The sequence below is a fragment of the Symsagittifera roscoffensis genome, chromosome 8, assembly GCF_963678635.1.
Source record: "Symsagittifera roscoffensis chromosome 8, txSymRosc1.1, whole genome shotgun sequence".
Lineage (NCBI taxonomy): Eukaryota > Metazoa > Xenacoelomorpha > Acoela > Convolutidae > Symsagittifera > Symsagittifera roscoffensis.
Window position 1 is genome coordinate 26,556,117 of NC_087069.1, and position 12,933 is coordinate 26,569,049.

General features: G+C 32.8%; 1 protein-coding gene and 11 non-coding genes across 12 annotated transcripts in view; all 12 read right to left on the reverse strand.

Moving 5' to 3' along the window:
• Window positions 1-12,933, reverse strand: part of LOC134853716 (vinculin-like) — a 325,677-nt gene that overhangs the window by 108,980 nt on the left and 203,764 nt on the right. The gene's annotated exons all lie outside the window — the stretch shown is intronic.
• On the reverse strand, window positions 460-531 carry Trnaq-uug (transfer RNA glutamine (anticodon UUG)). The gene has a single exon. It is a non-coding gene; the product is annotated as a tRNA-Gln (tRNA).
• On the reverse strand, window positions 1,094-1,165 carry Trnaq-uug (transfer RNA glutamine (anticodon UUG)). The gene has a single exon. It is a non-coding gene; the product is annotated as a tRNA-Gln (tRNA).
• On the reverse strand, window positions 2,362-2,433 carry Trnaq-cug (transfer RNA glutamine (anticodon CUG)). The gene has a single exon. It is a non-coding gene; the product is annotated as a tRNA-Gln (tRNA).
• On the reverse strand, window positions 2,998-3,069 carry Trnaq-uug (transfer RNA glutamine (anticodon UUG)). The gene has a single exon. It is a non-coding gene; the product is annotated as a tRNA-Gln (tRNA).
• Trnaq-cug (transfer RNA glutamine (anticodon CUG)) lies at window positions 3,632-3,703 on the reverse strand. The gene has a single exon. It is a non-coding gene; the product is annotated as a tRNA-Gln (tRNA).
• Window positions 4,268-4,339, reverse strand: Trnaq-uug (transfer RNA glutamine (anticodon UUG)). Its single transcript has one exon. It is a non-coding gene; the product is annotated as a tRNA-Gln (tRNA).
• Window positions 4,901-4,972, reverse strand: Trnaq-cug (transfer RNA glutamine (anticodon CUG)). The gene has a single exon. It is a non-coding gene; the product is annotated as a tRNA-Gln (tRNA).
• Trnaq-uug (transfer RNA glutamine (anticodon UUG)) lies at window positions 5,534-5,605 on the reverse strand. Its single transcript has one exon. It is a non-coding gene; the product is annotated as a tRNA-Gln (tRNA).
• Trnaq-uug (transfer RNA glutamine (anticodon UUG)) lies at window positions 10,350-10,421 on the reverse strand. The gene has a single exon. It is a non-coding gene; the product is annotated as a tRNA-Gln (tRNA).
• Trnaq-cug (transfer RNA glutamine (anticodon CUG)) lies at window positions 11,619-11,690 on the reverse strand. The gene has a single exon. It is a non-coding gene; the product is annotated as a tRNA-Gln (tRNA).
• Window positions 12,252-12,323, reverse strand: Trnaq-uug (transfer RNA glutamine (anticodon UUG)). The gene has a single exon. It is a non-coding gene; the product is annotated as a tRNA-Gln (tRNA).

Here is a 12,933-nt window from a genome sequence, read left to right on the forward strand (position 1 = left end):
GAATTCTTTCTAAAAATTTAGAATTTAGCACAAATTTTCATTTTTGTGATACTATAAAACTCATCGTTATAAACAATTTTTGCAGTTTTAAGTACTCAAGAGTCTGAAAAATGACATTACCTGATGCAAAAAAGAATTAGATGAACACATCTGTAAAATCAAAGCATAATGAAAAAATGAGAAGCCGCAAAGTAGCCAAAAAGCTAAGGGTTGATTCATTTTCGAAATTTGATTCCTAACTACTGCAGGGCTTCTATCGGAAAAACTCTCAGTAAAAATTACTGATTTGTATGAAAAAATAACACAGTCTGGTGCTGAGGATGGTTATAAGTTCAACTTTAGAGAAGTCAAATTCATTAATCGTCTAGAATTTTTTTTAAAATTATCTAAAAAAGAAGAATTTATATGGTTCAAGATTAGCCACCAAAAACAAGTTGCGCTTTCAGATTTAACCGATCAAGGTCTCACCGAGACTTGAACTCGGATCTTTGGATTCAAAGTCCAAGGTGCTAACCATTACACCACGAGACCTGATTAAACGATTTACCACAGCAGTAACGATTCCTACTGTACAAAAACAGTTTCATCGTAAAGCGTTAAAAATAAAGCGTCAAATTTGGAAGCAAAAAGTCCGGAATTCTTTCTAAAAATTTAGAATTTAGCACAAATTTTCATTTTTGTGATACTATAAAACTCATCGTTATAAACAATTTTTGCAGTTTTAAGTACTCAAGAGTCTGAAAAATGACATTAACTGATGCAAAAAAGAATTAGATGAACGCATCTGTAAAATCAAAGCATAATGAAAATATGAGAAGCCGCAAAGTAGCCAAAAAGCTAAGGGTTGATTCATTTTCGAAATTTGATTCCTAACTACTGCAGGGCTTCTATCGGAAAAACTCTCAGTAAAAATTACTGATTTGTATGAAAAAATAACACAGTCTGGTGCTGAGGATGGTTATAAGTTCAAGTTTAGAGAAGTCAAATTCATTAATCGTCTAGAATTTTTTTTAAAATTATCTAAAAAAGAAGAATTTATATGGTTCAAGATTAGCCACCAAAAACAAGTTGCGCTTTCAGATTTAACCGATCAAGGTCTCACCGAGACTTGAACTCGGATCTTTGGATTCAAAGTCCAAGGTGCTAACCATTACACCACGAGACCTGATTCAACGATTTACCACAGCAGTAACGATTCCTACTGTACAAAAACAGTTTCATCGTAAAGCGTTAAACATAAAGCGTCAAATTTGGAAGCAAAAAGTCCGGAATTCTTTCTAAAAATTTAGAATTTAGCACAAATTTTCATTTTTGTGATACTATAAAACTCATCGTTATAAACAATTTTTGCAGTTTTAAGTACTCAAGAGTCTGAAAAATGACATTACCTGATGCAAAAAAGAATTAGATGAACACATCTGTAAAATCAAAGCATAATGAAAAAATGAGAAGCCGCAAAGTAGCCAAAAAGCTAAGGGTTGATTCATTTTCGAAATTTGATTCCTAACTACTGCAGGGCTTCTATCGGAAAAACTCTCAGTAAAAATTACTGATTTGTATGAAAAAATAACACAGTCTGGTGCTGAGGATGGTTATAAGTTCAACTTTAGAGAAGTCAAATTCATTAATCGTCTAGAATTTTTTTTAAAATTATCTAAAAAAGAAGAATTTATATGGTTCAAGATTAGCCACCAAAAACAACTTGCGCTTTCAGATTTAACCGATCAAGGTCTCACCGAGACTTGAACTCGGATCTTTGGTTTCAAAGTCCAAGGTCCTAACCATTACACCACGAGACCTGTTTAAACGCTTTACCACAGCAGTTACAATTCCTACTGTACAAAACCAGTTTCATCGTAAAGCGTGAAACATAAAGCGTCAATTTTGGAAGCAAAAAGTCCGGAATTCTTTTTTAAAAATTTAGAATTTGGCACAGATTTTCACTTTTGTGATACTATAAAACTCATCATTATAAACAATTTTTGTAGTTTTAAGTACTCAGGAGTCTAAAAAATAACATTACCTGATGCAAAAAAAATTAGTTGAACACATCTGAAAAATCAAGGCATAATGAAAATATCAGAAGCCGCAGAGTAGCCAAAAACCTAAGGGCTGTTTCATCGTCGAAAGTTGATTCTTACTTACAGCAGGGCTTACTATCGGAAAAACTCATACTAAAAAAACTACCTGATTTATATCTAAACAATAACACAGACTGGGGCTGAGAAAGGTTATAAAATCAGTTTTGGGGAATTCAAACTCATTAGTCGTCTAAAAAAAATTAAATTAAAAAAGACAAGAATTCAAAGGTTTTAAGGTTAGCCACTAAAAATAAGTTGAGATTCGAGATTCAACTGAATAGGGTCTCACCGAGATTTAAACTCGGATCTTTGGATTCAGAGTCCAAGGTGCTAACCATTACACCATGAAACCTGTAACAAACGCTTAACACAGCAGTAACAAATCCTACTGTACAAAAACAGTTTCATCGTAAAGCGTTAAACATAAAGCGATAATTTTGGAAGCAAAATGTCCGGAAATCTCTTTAAAAATTTAGAATTTAGCACAAATTTTCATTTTTGTGATACTATAAAACTCATCGTTATAAACAATTTTTGCAGTTTTAAGTACTCAAGAGTCTGAAAAATGACATTACCTGATGCAAAAAAGAAGTAGATGAACACATCTGTAAAATCAAAGCATAATGAAAATATGAGAAGCCGCAAAGTAGCCAAAAAAAAGCTAAGGGTTGATTCATTTTCGAAATTTGATTCTTAACTACTGCAGGGCTTCTATCGGAAAAACTCTCAGTAAAAATTACTGATTTGTATGAAAAAATAAAACAGTCTGGTGCTGAGGATGGTTATAAGTTCAAGTTTAGAGAAGTCAAATTCATTAATTGTCTAGAATTTTTTTAAATTTATCTAAAAAAGAAGAATTTATATGTTTCAAGATTAGCCACCAAAAACACGTTGCGCTTTCAGATTTAACCGATCAAGGTCTCACCGAGACTTGAACTCGGATCTTTGGATTCAAAGTCCAAGGTGCTAACCATTACACCACGAGACCTGATTAAACGATTTACCACAGCAGTAACAATTCCTACTGTACAAAACCAGTTTCATCGTAAAGCGTGAAACATAAAGCGTCAATTTTGGAAGCAAAAAGTCCGGAATTCTTTTTTAAAAATTTAGAATTTGGCACAGATTTTCACTTTTGTGATACTATAAAACTCATCGTTATAAACAATTTTTGTAGTTTTAAGTACTCAGGAGTCTGAAAAATGACATTACCTGATGCAAAAAAAAACAGTTGAACACATCTGAAAAATCAAGGCATAATGAAAATATCAGAAGCCGCAGAGTAGCCAAAAACCTAAGGGCTGTTTCATCGTCGAAAGTTGATTCTTACTTACAGCAGGGCTTACTATCGGAAAAACTCATACTAAAAAAACTACCTGATTTATATCTAAACAATAACACAGACTGGGGCTGAGAAAGGTTATAAAATCAGTTTTGGGGAATTCAAACTCATTAGTCGTCTAAAAAAAATTAAATTAAAAAAGACAAGAATTCAAAGGTTTTAAGGTTAGCCACTAAAAATAAGTTGAGATTCGAGATTCAACTGAATAGGGTCTCACCGAGATTTAAACTCGGATCTTTGGATTCAGAGTCCAAGGTGCTAACCATTACACCATGAAACCTGTAACAAACGCTTAACACAGCAGTAACAAATCCTACTGTACAAAAACAGTTTCATCGTAAAGCGTTAAACATAAAGCGATAATTTTGGAAGCAAAATGTCCGGAAATCTCTTTAAAAATTTAGAATTTAGCACAAATTTTCATTTTTGTGATACTATAAAACTCATCGTTATAAACAATTTTTGCAGTTTTAAGTACTCAAGAGTCTGAAAAATGACATTACCTGATGCAAAAAAGAAGTAGATGAACACATCTGTAAAATCAAAGCATAATGAAAATATGAGAAGCCGCAAAGTAGCCAAAAAAAAGCTAAGGGTTGATTCATTTTCGAAATTTGATTCTTAACTACTGCAGGGCTTCTATCGGAAAAACTCTCAGTAAAAATTACTGATTTGTATGAAAAAATAAAACAGTCTGGTGCTGAGGATGGTTATAAGTTCAAGTTTAGAGAAGTCAAATTCATTAATTGTCTAGAATTTTTTTAAATTTATCTCAAAAAGAAGAATTTATATGTTTCAAGATTAGCCACCAAAAACACGTTGCGCTTTCAGATTTAACCGATCAAGGTCTCACCGAGACTTGAACTCGGATCTTTGGATTCAAAGTCCAAGGTGCTAACCATTACACCACGAGACCTGATTAAACGATTTACCACAGCAGTAACAATTCCTACTGTACAAAACCAGTTTCATCGTAAAGCGTGAAACATAAAGCGTCAATTTTGGAAGCAAAAAGTCCGGAATTCTTTTTTAAAAATTTAGAATTTGGCACAGATTTTCACTTTTGTGATACTATAAAACTCATCGTTATAAACAATTTTTGTAGTTTTAAGTACTCAGGAGTCTGAAAAATGACATTACCTGATGCAAAAAAAAACAGTTGAACACATCTGAAAAATCAAGGCATAATGAAAATATCAGAAGCCGCAGAGTAGCCAAAAACCTAAGGGCTGTTTCATCGTCGAAAGTTGATTCTTACTTACAGCAGGGCTTACTATCGGAAAAACTCATACTAAAAAAACTACCTGATTTATATCTAAACAATAACACAGACTGGTGCTGAGGATGGTTATAAGATCAGTTTTAGGGAATTCAAACTCATTAGTCGTCTAAAAAAATTAAATTAAAAAAGAGAAGAATTCAAAGGTTTTAAGGTTAGCCACTAAAAATAAGTTGCGATTCGAAATTTAACTGAATAGGGTCTCACCGAGATTTGAACTCGGATCTTTGGATTCAGAGTCCAAGGTGCTAACCATTACACCATGAAACCTGTAACAAACGCTTAACACAGCAGTAACAAATCCTACTGTACAAAAACAGTTTCATCGTAAAGCGTTAAACATAAAGCGTCAATTTTGGAAGCAAAATGTCCGGAAATCTCTTTAAAAATTTAGAATTTAGCACAAATTTTCATTTTTGTGATACTATAAAACTCATCGTTATAAACAATTTTTGCAGTTTTAAGTACTCAAGAGTCTGAAAAATGACATTACCTGATGCAAAAAAGAATAAGATGAACACATCTGTAAAATCAAAGCATAATGAAAATATGAGAAGCCGCAAAGTAGCCAAAAAGCTAAGGGTTGATTCATTTTCGAAATTTGATTCTTAACTACTGCAGGGCTTCTATCGGAAAAACTCTCAGTAAAAATTACTGATTTGTATGAAAAAAAAAAACAGTCTGGTGCTGAGGATGGTTATAAGTTCAAGTTTAGAGAAGTCAAATTCATTAATCGTCTAGAATTTTTTTAAATTTATCTAAAAAAGGAGAATTTTTATGTTTCAAGATTAGCCACCAAACACAAGTTGCGCTTTCAGATTTAACCGATCAAGGTCTCACCGAGACTTGAACTCGGATCTTTGGATTCAAAGTCCAAGGTGCTAACCATTACACCACGAGACCTGATTAAACAATTTACCACAGCAGTAACGATTCCTACTGTACAAAAACAGTTTCATCGTAAAGCGTTAAACATAAAGCGTCAAATTTGGAAGCAAAAAGTCCGGAATTCTTTCTAAAAATTTAGAATTTAGCACAAATTTTCATTTTTGTGATACTATAAAACTCATCGTTATAAACAATTTTTGCAGTTTTAAGTACTCAAGAGTCTGAAAAATGACATTACCTGATGCAAAAAAGAATTAGATGAACACATCTGTGAAATCAAAGCATAATAAAAATATGAGAAGCCGCAAAGTAGCCAAAAAGCTAAGGGTTGATTCATTTTCGAAATTTGATTCCTAACTACTGCAGGGCTTCTATCGGAAAAACTCTCAGTAAAAATTACTGATTTGTATGAAAAAATAACACAGTCTGGTGCTGAGGATGGTTATAAGTTCAAGTTTAGAGAAGTCAAATTCATTAATCGTCTAGAATTTTTTAAAAATTATCTAAAAAAGAAGAATTTATATGGTTCAAGATTAGCCACCAAAAACACGTTGCGCTTTCAGATTTAACCTATCAAGGTCTCACCGAGACATGAACTCGGATCTTTGGTTTCAAAGTCCAAGGTCCTAACCATTACACCACGAGACCTGATTAAACGATTTACCACAGCAGTAACAATTCCTACTGTACAAAACCAGTTTCATCGTAAAGTGTGAAACATAAAGCGTCAATTTTGGAAGCAAAAAGTCCGGAATTCTTTTTTAAAAATTTAGAATTTGGCACAGATTTTCACTTTTGTGATACTATAAAACTCATCGTTATGAACAATTTTTGCAGTTTTAAGTACTCAAGCGTCTGAAAAATGACATTACCTGATGCAAAAAAGAATTAGATGAACACATCTGTAAAATCAAAGCATAATGAAAATATGAGAAGCCGCAAAGTAGCCAAAAAGCTAAGGGTTGATTCATTTTCGAAATTTGATTCTTAACTACTGCAGGGCTTCTATCGGAAAAACTCTCAGGAAAAATTACTGATTTGTATGAAAAAATAACACAGTCTGGTGCTGAGGATGGTTATAAGTTCAAGTTTAGAGAAGTCAAATTCATTAATCGTCTAGAATTTTTTTTAAAATTATCTAAAAAATAAGAATTTATATGTTTCAAGATTAGCCACCAAAAACAAGTTGCGCTTTCAGATTTAAACGATCAAGGTCTCACCGAGACTTGAACTCGGATCTTTGGTTTCAAAGTCCAAGGTCCTAACCATTACACCACGAGACCTGATTAAACGATTTACCACAGCAGTAACAATTCCTACTGTACAAAACCAGTTTCATCGTAAAGTGTGAAACATAAAGCGTCAATTTTGGAAGCAAAAAGTCCGGAATTCTTTTTTAAAAATTTAGAATTTGGCACAGATTTTCACTTTTGTGATACTATAAAACTCATCGTTATAAACAATTTTTGTAGTTTTAAGTACTCAGGAGTCTGAAAAATGACATTACCTGATGCAAAAAAAATTAGTTGAACACATCTGAAAAATCAAGGCATAATGAAAATATCAGAAGTCGCAGAGTAGCCAAAAACCTAAGGGCTGTTTCATCGTCGAAAGTTGATTCTTACTTACAGCAGGGCTTACTATCGGAAAAACTCATACTAAAAAAACTACCTGATTTATATCTAAACAATAACACAGACTGGTGCTGAGGATGGTTATAAAATCAGTTTTAGGGAATTCAAACTCATTAGTCGTCTAAAAAAAACTTTAATTTAAAAAAAGAAGAATTCAAAGGTTTTAAGATTAGCCACCAAAAATAAGTTGAGATTTCTGAGTTAACCTAGTGAGGTCTCACCGAGATTTGATCTCGCATCTTTGAATTCAAAGTCCAAGGTGGTAACCATTACACCATGAAACCTATAACAAGCGATTAACACAGCAGTAACCAATCCAACTGTACAAAAACAGTTTCATCGTAAAGCGTTAAACATAAAGCGTCAATTTTGGAAGCAAAATGTCCGAATTTTTTTTTCAAAAATTTAGAATTTGGCACAGATTTTCACTTTTGTGATACTATAAAACTCATCGTTATAAACATTTTTTGTAGTTTTAAGTACTCAAGTGTCTGAAAAACGACATTAATTGATGCAAAAAAGAATTAGTTGAACACATCTGTAAAATCAAAGCATAATGAAAATATGAGAAGCCGCAAAGTAGCCAAAAAGCTAAGGATTGATTCATTTTCGAAATTTGATTCCTAACTACTGCAGGGCTTCTATCGGAAAAACTCTCAGTAAAAATTACTGATTTGTATGAAAAAATAACACAGTCTGGTGCTGAGGATGGTTATAAGTTCAAGTTTAGAGAAGTCAAATTCATTAATCGTCTAGAATTTTTTTAAATTCATCTAAAAAAGAAGAATTTATATGTTTCAAGATTAGCCACCAAAAACAAATTGCGCTTTCAGATTTAACCGATGAAGGTCTCACCGAGACTTGACCTCGGATCTTTGGTTTCAAAGTCCAAGGTCCTAACCATTACACCACGAGACCTGATTAAACGATTTACCACAGCAGTAACTATTCCTACTGTACAAAACCAGTTTCATCGTAAAGCGTTAAACATAAAGCGTCAAATTTGGAAGCAAAAAGTCCGGAATCCTTTCTAAAAATTTAGAATTTAGCACAAATTTTCATTTTTGTGATACTATAAAACTCATCGTTATAAACAATTTTTGCAGTTTTAAGTACTCAAGAGTCTGAAAAATGACATTACCTGATGCAAAAAAGAATTAGATGAACACATCTGTAAAATCAAAGCATAATGAAAATATGAGAAGCCGCAAAGTAGCCAAAAACCTAACGGCTGTTTCATCGTCGAAAGTTGATTCTTACTTACAGCAGGGCTTACTATCGGAAAAACTCATACTAAAAAAACTATATGATTTATATCTAAACAATAACACAGACTGGTGCTGAGGATGGTTATAAAATCAGTTTTAGGAAATTCAAACTCATTAGTCGTCTAAAAAAAATTTTAATTTAAAAAAAAAGAAGAATTCAAAGGTTTCAAGACTAGCCACCAAAAATAAGTTGAGATTTCTGAGTTAACCTATTAAGGTCTCACCGAGATTTGATCTCGCATCTTTGAATTCAAAGTCCAAGGTGGTAACCATTACACCATGAAACCTATAACAAGCGATTAACACAGCAGCAACAAATCCAACTGTACAAAAACAGTCTCATCGGGCTAAGGGTTGATTCATTTTCAAAATTTGATTCTTAACTACTGCAGGGCTTCTATCGGAAAAACTCTCAGTAAAAAAAATTACTGATTTGTATGAAAAAATAACACAGTCTGGTGCTGAGGATGGTTATAAGTTCAAGTTTAGAGAAGTCAAATTCATTAATCGTCTAGAATTTTTTTAAATTCATCTAAAAAAGAAGAATTTATATGTTTCAAGATTAGCCACCAAAAACAAATTGCGCTTTCAGATTTAACCGATGAAGGTCTCACCAAGACTTGACCTCGGATCTTTGGTTTCAAAATCCAAGGTCCTAACCATTACACCACGAGACCTGATTAAACGATTTACCACAGCAGTAACTATTCCTACTGTACAAAACCAGTTTCATCGTAAAGCGTGAAACATAAAGCGTCATATTGGAAGCAAAAAGTCCGGAATTCTTTTTTAAAAATTTAGAATTTGGCACAGACTTTCACTTTTGTGATACTATAAAACTCATAGTTATAAACAATTTTTGTAGTTTTAAGTACTCAGGAGTCTGAAAAATGACATTACCTGATGCAAAAAAAATTAGTTGAACACATCTGAAAAATCAAGGCATAATGAAAATATCAGAAGCCGCAGAGTAGCCAAAAACCTAACGGCTGTTTCATCGTCGAAAGTTGATTCTTACTTACAGCAGGGCTTACTATCGGAAAAACTCATACTAAAAAAACTATATGATTTATATCTAAACAATAACACAGACTGGTGCTGAGGATGGTTGTAAAATCAGTTTTAGGAAATTCAAACTCATTAGTCGTCTAAAAAAAATTTTAATTTAAAAAAAAAAGAAGAATTCAAAGGTTTCAAGACTAGCCACCAAAAATAAGTTGAGATTTCTGAGTTAACCTATTAAGGTCTCACCGAGATTTGATCTCGCATCTTTGAATTCAAAGTCCAAGGTGGTAACCATTACACCATGAAACCTATAACAAGCGATTAACACAGCAGCAACAAATCCAACTGTACAAAAACAGTCTCATCGTAAAGCGTTAAACATAAAGCGTCAATTTTGGAAGCAAAATGTCCGAATTTTTTTTTCAAAAATTTAGAATTTGGCACAGATTTTCATTCTTGTGATATACTATAAAACTCATCGTTATAAACATTTTTTGTAGTTTTAAGTACTCAAGAGTCTGAAAAACGACATTAATTGATGCAAAAAAGAATTAGTTGAACACATCTGTAAAATCAAAGCATAATGTAGCCAAAAAGCTAAGGGTTGATTCATTTTCGAAATTTGATTCCTAACTACTGCAGGGCTTCTATCGGAAAAACTCTCAGTAAAAATTACTGATTTGTATGAAAAAATAACACAGTCTGGTGCTGAGGATGGTTATAAGTTCAAGTTTAGAGAAGTCAAATTCATTAATCGTCTAGAATTTTTTAAAATTTATCTAAAAAAGAAGAATTTATATGTTTCAAGATTAGCCACCAAAAACAAATTGCGCTTTCAGATTTAACCGATCAAGGTCTCACCGAGACTTGAACTCGGATCTTTGGATTCAAAGTCCAAGGTGCTAACCATTACACCACGAGACCTGATTAAACGATTTACCACAGCAGTAACGATTCCTACTGTACAAAAACAGTTTCATCGTAAAGCGTTAAACATAAAGCGTCAAATTTGGAAGCAAAAAGTCCGGAATCCTTTCTAAAAATTTAGAATTTAGCACAAATTTTCATTTTTGTGATACTATAAAACTCATCGTTATAAACAATTTTTGCAGTTTTAAGTACTCAAGAGTCTGAAAAATGACATTACCTGATGCAAAAAAGAATTAGATGAACACATCTGTAAAATCAAAGCATAATGAAAATATGAGAAGCCGCAAAGTAGCCAAAAAGCTAAGGGTTGATTCATTTTCAAAATTTGATTCTTAACTACTGCAGGGCTTCTATCGGAAAAACTCTCAGTAAAAATGACTGATTTGTATGAAAAAATAACACAGTCTGGTGCTGAGGATGGTTATAAGTTCAAGTTTAGAGAAGTCAAATTCATTAATCGTCTAGAACTTTTTTAAATTCATCTAAAAAAGAAGAATTTATATGTTTCAAGATTAGCCACCAAAAACAAATTGCGCTTTCAGATTTAACCGATGAAGGTCTCACCGAGACTTGACCTCGGATCTTTGGTTTCAAAGTCCAAGGTCCTAACCATTACACCACGAGACCTGATTAAACGATTTACCACAGCAGTAACAATTCCTACTGTACAAAACCAGTTTCATCGTAAAGCGTGAAACATAAAGCGTCAATTTTGGAAGCAAAAAGTCCGGAATTCTTTTTTAAAAATTTAGAATTTGGCACAGATTTTCACTTTTGTGATACTATAAAACTCATCGTTATAAACAATTTTTGTAGTTTTAAGTACTCCGGAGTCTGAAAAATGACATTACCTGATGCAAAAAAAAACAGTTGAACACATCTGAAAAATCAAGGCATAATGAAAATATCAGAAGCCGCAGAGTAGCCAAAAACATAAGGGCTGTTTCATCGTCGAAAGTTGATTCTTACTTACAGCAGGGCTTACTATCGGAAAAACTCATACTAAAAAAACTACCTGATTTATATCTAAACAATAACACCACAGACTGGTGCTGAGGATGGTTATAAAATCAGTTTTAGGGAATTCAAACTCATTAGTCGTCTAAAAAAATTAAATTAAAAAAGAGAAGAATTCAAAGGTTTTAAGGTTAGCCACTAAAAATAAGTTGCGATTCGAAATTTAACTGAATAGGGTCTCACCGAGATTTGAACTCGGATCTTTGGATTCAGAGTCCAAGGTGCTAACCATTACACCAAGAAACCTGTAACAAACGCTTAACACAGCAGTAACAAATCCTACTGTACAAAAACAGTTTCATCGTAAAGCGTTAAACATAAAGCGTCAATTTTGGAAGCAAAATGTCCGGAAATCTCTTTAAAAATTTAGAATTGAGCACAAATTTTCATTTTTGTGATACTATAAAACTCATCGTTATAAACAATTTTTGCAGTTTTAAGTACTCAAGAGTCTGAAAAATGACATTACCTGATGCAAAAAAGAATTAGATGAACACATCTGTAAAATCAAAGCATAATGAAAATATGAGAAGCCGCAAAGAAGCCAAAAAGCTAAGGGTTGATTCATTTTCGAAATTTGATTCTTAACTACTGCAGGGCTTCTATCGGAAAAACTCTCAGTAAAAATTACTGATTTGTATGAAAAAATAAAACAGTCTGGTGCAGAGGATGGTTATAAGTTCAAGTTTAGAGAAGTCAAATTCATTAATCGTCTAGAATTTTTTTAAATTTATCTAAAAAAGGAGAATTTATATGTTTCAAGATTAGCCACCAAACACAAGTTGCGCTTTCAGATTAAACCGATCAAGGTCTCACCGAGACTTGAACTCGGATCTTTGGATTCAAAGTCCAAGGTGCTAACCATTACACCACGATACCTGATTAAACAATTTACCACAGCAGTAACGATTCCTACTGTACAAAAACAGTTTCATCGTAAAGCGTTAAACATAAAGCGTCAAATTTGGAAGCAAAAAGTCCGGAATTCTTTCTAAAAATTTAGAATTTAGCACAAATTTTCATTTTTGTGATACTATAAAACTCATCGTTATAAACAATTTTTGCAGTTTTAAGTACTCAAGAGTCTGAAAAATGACATTACCTGATGCAAAAAAGAATTAGATGAACACATCTGTAAAATCAAAGCATAATAAAAATATGAGAAGCCGCAAAGTAGCCAAAAAGCTAAGGGTTGATTCATTTTCGAAATTTGATTCCTAACTACTGCAGGGCTTCTATCGGAAAAACTCTCAGAAAAAATTACTGATTTGTATGAAAAAATAACACAGTCTGGTGCTGAGGATGGTTATAAGTTCAAGTTTAGAGAAGTCAAATTCATCAATCGTCTAGAATTTTTTAAAAATTATCTAAAAAAGAAGAATTTATATGGTTCAAGATTAGCCACCAAAAACAAGTTGCGCTTTCAGATTTAACCTATCAAGGTCTCACCGAGACTTGAACTCGGATCTTTGGTTTCAAAGTCCAAGGT